This window comes from Podarcis tiliguerta (genome assembly GCF_965153285.1).
Source record: "Podarcis tiliguerta genome assembly, chromosome: 7".
Taxonomy (NCBI): domain Eukaryota; kingdom Metazoa; phylum Chordata; class Lepidosauria; order Squamata; family Lacertidae; genus Podarcis; species Podarcis tiliguerta.
In genome coordinates this window covers 41201620-41207510 of record NC_139540.1, presented here as the reverse complement: position 1 = coordinate 41207510, position 5891 = coordinate 41201620, and the positions used below count along the sequence as shown (strand labels likewise).

The window sequence follows — 5891 nt, the reverse complement described above, 5'->3', positions numbered from 1 at the left end:
AGAACCTCTCTTTAATTTAACAAGACTGCAGAATCAGTACATGGCAGATCAAATTAGATCAATCACAAGAATCATGACTACTGGAATTTAGGAAAGGGCTAGTTTCCATGCCCTTAGCACAATTTCTAGCACTTATAGCCTCTAACTGTCACAGTTAATTCTCAAGTTTTGAGCAACTAAACATTCATGCCATATTTTTTTCTGGCTTTCATGGTCGGCATCTCCTGCTTCTTAAATAAAAACAAATGATACATATCAACCTTTTTGCAAACCTCTCTCAGTTGACCATCTGGCTAAGATTAGTAACAAGTTCAAAATCAAGTCACATGAGGCCTCACTTTCACACACAGCGCATCTCTCCAGAAAAAGGAAGACAATCATAATAAACATCTTCTTGTTGGAAATGAGTACAGTCATGCTCCAACTGAATTCATTTTGCGTGATCCCCCCTGTTCATTGCCAAAGATAAACAAGAAGTCAAGCAGCCTTGAGAACACAAGGCAGTTTTAAGCATGATGATCTATCGGACTTCTCTTTTCTGAAAGGCTTTCAGGAGTACTTGTTGGGACCTGATCGAAAGTGTACAAAAATAAATGGGGCATTTCTCATTGCCACTTATCAGATTTGAAGAATGTATATTTTGTAGCTTTCTTAGTGAAAAATTAGTGAGCTTCAAGTGAGCTGGGAAAAATATAAGAGAGTAGGGAAAAATTTTGAGAATAATAATTACTATTAAGAACTTATTATAGAATCTATTTCTCAGAAGTGCACTACATAGACTAGGGATCCCGTGGCCCTCCATATATTGTGGGTCCTCTCATCACTCCTGACCATTGGCCATGCTGACTGGGGATGAATGTAGTTTGAGTCAAGCAACATGTGGATCCCCCAACCCCTCTAGCTATAATACTATTTTTTAATTAGCCAGACTTTTTCATCCACAGCTGTCTCCACATGTCATTTGTGAAGAACAAACAAGCCAGAGTGTCCTTCCCCTGACTTCCAAAGTTACAGCACAGCTAGAAGTTGGAGAAGAGTTATTTCTGGTAAGCTTTTTATTGTTAATGTTACATGCTGCCCCTGTCTCCAAGTGGTGAGAGATTCCAGAGGTTTCAAGTGCTTAGCCAGGGTTTGGTTTCCTTGGAATGAGGGAAAGTGGAGACTGTGGTGTCTTTAGACTATATGGATTATTTAGACTTATAGACAACCTAAACCTAAGGTGAAAGGGCTCACAGCATTAACACCCCAAATGGTATTGCTTCCCCATTAGGCTTTGGATCCCAGTATAAATCAAGCATGGTTTGGTCTCTCTAGTTTCTGCCTGCTTCTAGTTCAGCTCTCCCACAACACCAGCTATTGTTCTTTATCTACCAGCTAGGTGAAGAGGGGTGTAAGGCCCACTTGTTTGCAAAGAGAGTACCTTCACTTAGTTGTATCTCTTGCATCTCAACCCATTCTTTTTGGATGCTGATCATTGTGCTTAGGCCAAGAGCCAGTGCTCATAGTCCAACACACATGCAGACCTTGATACCTTTTTTGTGGCCCTCGACAAGATTTGATGCTTCCCCTGCCCTCGTGCTGCCTTCCAAAAACTGAGTAAGTGAGGCTTTGGGAAGCAGGCTTGAGGGCTCTGACAAGGTTCTAGTCCTCTTGCCTCCATCCAAAAGCCTACGTAACGCTTTCCCAGCTTTGGGAAGGCAGCACAAGGACTGGGGGGGCACCAAATTTTGCTGAGGGCCACCAAAAAAAAGCACCAAGGGCCGCATGTGCCCCTTTGGCCACACACTGAGCCACCCTGTGGTGCATCTTATAGTGCAAGCTATTAACTTGCTGCTCACATCACAATAGTTTGCAACCTCCTGCTGGTTAATGCAGTGCTGTATATACAAAATTGCTTGGGGAGCTCAATGCTTTGTGACTGGCGCCATGATCCTGCCCTCTCATCTCAGACCAACAGAAATCTTATTGCTATGAGTGTGGAATGTTTAATCATTTTTTTTAAAATAATTGTTCCGCGCATCTCCTAATTACAAGTATTCTGTATTTTTGTTCAAGTCCTTTACGAAGAAAATTGAAACCATATTGTTCCTCCAATTTCCTAAAAAAGGAAAGATATTCCCTTTAGCAACCCAAGCTACATTTTATTAGGCATGACTAATGATAAATGTCGTTATTATTCAGGGTTCCAATTGTCTCATAATACTCAGCTTTAACAACAAGAACAAAAATTGGCACACTTTTTTCGGTTGTTCTGCCAAACATAGATTTAAAGGGAGAATGATGCGATCACAAATAAATAAATAATATCCCGTATATTATTGGCTTGCTGAAATGGAATAGGTCAGGTGTTCCATAACTATGTATGTTAGTCCGTGAGCTTTATTTGGGTGGTACTTGACATGTCTGTGGATTTGTGATTGAAAATGAAAGCTGGAAAATCCATCACAGCAAATATGTATTATGTTTAATTGTATTTGTATTGTTTATATCTTATATTTTATTGTATTACAATTTGAATGCAATGGAATTACAACTGCTGTAACAGTCAGGCGGGGATCATTTCCATGGTTCATCAAGACCCTCAGCAATTTTCAAGTGATCTGTGGGGGAGTGGGAGTTTGGGAACCACTGAAATAGAAGTGAAAAGGAATTAGGGGTTGCAAGGGTGGGGAAACCACACAGGTAACGTGCATTAGGTAGAGACACCCCTGCCCCCTCTCTGGTGTGTACAACAGTGTGCAAACCTGAGATGCATTGGGGAAAATGGCCTTGCTACATTTTAAGCTGCTAATTCATAGCCTCCGTTCAGAACCAGCTCATTATTTCTGACCTTATCTCAGCATGCAGACATCCATTTAAAAAGTCCATCTGTTTCAGAGAGCTGTCTCCGAGTTTCTAATATTGGCACATGCAAGCTGACGGTGCTGTATGCCATGTTGCCCTTCAGAATTAGAGCTCCCAGTGCCATCCAAAGCTATTTTGAAATCCACCCCCACTCCTTCCCAAAATAAATACAGAAGTCAGTTCTAGATCTTGGTCAAAGGTCTAGATCTGGGTCAGAGTGTGAGCTGCAAGCCCAAAAGTCTCCACTTCAAACCTTGCCTCAGCCATGAACTAAGTAGTCTTAGGCTCATATCCTAAATGGGGAGTACTTCTGAGACCATGTATTGATCTCGCTTAGCCTCAGTTTTGAAATTAGGAGAACATAATAATAATATACCTGCTGTGCTGCTCCTTCAAAGAAATAGATAAATGCAATTATTAAGAAAGCATATGTGACTACATACTCATGCACCACTCCCCAAATTGTATTAATTAGGGAAAGCAACTTGCAGCACTTGAGTCCCTCCTGTATATCCCGTAGGCTCTTGTTAGAATCCAGAGAATCCCAGCCTTCATTAAAAAATAAAGAAACTTACATTCTCTATGTTGCTGAGCTGCAGTTGAGGGCCAGCTGGAACCTCATCAGGGTAACCTTTCTGGGAGACTCTGAGCATAAAGATAGTGAAGGGGCTTGACAAGCTTTTGACAGATAGCAATGGATGGGGAAGGGTGGCCCAGCAAAAGAGCTCCAGAATCTGATGCAAGGGGGGAATTTATTTCACTTTGCCAAAATGCCTAAGGCTGCAATCCTAGACCCACTTAGTAGAGAATAAGCCCCCTTGAAATTGAGTTATAAATTACTTCTGAGTAGACATATATAGGCGTGTACTGCGGGGCTCCTATGGGCCTGCGTAATTTAATAACGACTTATTCGTAAGGGATGAGGAACAACTATAAATCTGCTGCTATGGCCCAGACAAGAAAAGACTTCTTTCTCATGCTCCAAGTATTCATGATGTTACAAAGCAAACAAGACAATTCTGAACAACACAGATTCTGATTTTTTTTAAAGTTTGTAAAATCTGTTAACGTTAGGCAAAATGATACTTTTCTCTAAATTCATGTTTTCATGGAAGGCCCTCTTGTCAGTTGCCTAAAGGAAATGTTGGCATAAGAACAATTTATCAATGTAGTGATGACATACACAGATCATGTATGGTTTTACTAGCTAAAACTACCTGTAGATGCTCAGGAATTATAAGAAAGGGGGGGGATCAGTGTTATTTTGAAATCAGTGTAACATTTCAATGTAATTTTAAAATGTTCAGTCTGCCATCTTGATTCAAAATTGTGTCCAGTTGTAACCAAACAGACAAAAAACTTTCTCCTTGATATCAGGAACCATAATGCACACTTTGCTTATGGTGCCTTAAGTATATATAGGACAGACAAAAAGACAAATAAATTTCCAAAATATATAGTACATGAGGCTGAAAGCCTGACTGCACAAGGCTGATACGTTCCATAGGTTCACAAAATAGTTTTGTGGGTCTTGTTGATAATGTTGATATGTTGTGCACAATTTGCAAACCTACGGTCTGCAAATAAAAACATCCTGAAGGTCCCAGGCCTCAGAGAGGTTAGGCTGGCCTCAACTAGAGCCAGGGCTTTCTCGGCTGTGGCTCCAATCTGGTGGAATGCTCTGTCACAAGAGACTAGGGCCCTGCGGGACCTGAATTTTTCCACAGGGCCTGTAAGACAGAGCTGTTCCACCAGGCCTTTGGTCAGGGCACAGCCTGACCCCCTCCTCTGGCAATCTGCACAGAATCTTGCTTAATGGTTGCCATCAATTTGATTTTAATTAATTTTTATAATGAAAGGTTTTTAGAATGTTGGATTATTTTGATTGTTGTTAGCCGCCCTGAGCCCAGCTTTGGCTGGGGAGGGCGGGGTATAAATAAAATTTATTTTTATTATTATTATTATTAATTGTAATGATTTTTAACTGCATCGCTTTTCCTGCAAGTCTCACGTTGTCACTTCTACATTTGTTTGTAGTATGGAGTTGATCAGTGGTTCCAAGTTCCCAGGAAGCCAAATCACTGTGTCACTATCACTTTTCTCCAGGGTTGGAACATCCAGTTCATCCATTTGTCTCTCTCCCAAGCCAAACTTACCCACACAGTAATCCCATCCTTAAAGGCTAATACTACAAGCTTGCAGAGTTCTCAAGTGAAATAAGTGAAACTATTTAAACAGGTCAAGAACCTGCAGTAGCAGCTACTCCCCCAGCCCTCCTCCAGAGGTTATTCTATTTGATGAGAATTTTTGTGTTCTGCTGGCTAAAAATTGCTTCTGATTGTTGAGGACTGTTTGGCTTATTTTATTTTCCACTATTTTGTTTTTACATCGGTTTTTATTATTTGCATTCCTCTCTTTAACTTATTTATTGTTATATACTGCCACAAGAGCCAATAAAATAAAAGTAAAAAAAATAATGAACACTAAATATATTTGTATGAGTCTTTAAAAAAAGCTGTGTGTACAAAAGAGAGTGATGAGAGATCTGCAAATGTAAAGTTACATCCTTTTCCATACTCAGCAATGGGGAAGCCCTTCTTCTGTACTAGGAATGCAATCCTGTACACACACTTGCTTAGGAATAAGCCCCATTGAACAAGCAGGATTACTTCTGGGTAACAAGGACGGGACCTGTTGTAGGTAACCAGCTATCTAGAGCCGCAATCCAAAGGAAAGCTAGTCATCCTTCAGCCATGACCAGTGGTACAGTTAGGTAACTTCAGACTCTAGACTCAATTGGTATTACAATGGGGCAGGGATTCTCTTTATATGGTGATGTGTACTGCTTGCATTTGGGCAATCTCTTGGTCATTCTGCTGAGTGGGGCCCGTAGACGTCTGCTCCAAAGTTCTAGCCTGATGGTTTTGTAATGGTTTTATGTTACGCCTACAAGGAAGAACAGAACTTTAAAATACATAATTTCAATATATTTGTGCCTGCTCAGATCTTTGTCGATGGCATACCTTTGGCAATCCTCACAGAACTCT

General features: G+C 40.6%; 1 long non-coding RNA gene across 1 annotated transcript; it reads left to right on the top strand.

Moving 5' to 3' along the window:
* Window positions 1–5332, top strand: LOC310682667. Its single transcript, XR_014514088.1, has 2 exons — window positions 1–1046; window positions 4882–5332. It is a non-coding gene; the product is annotated as an uncharacterized lncRNA (long non-coding RNA).
* Window positions 5333–5891: the final 559 nt, after the last annotated feature.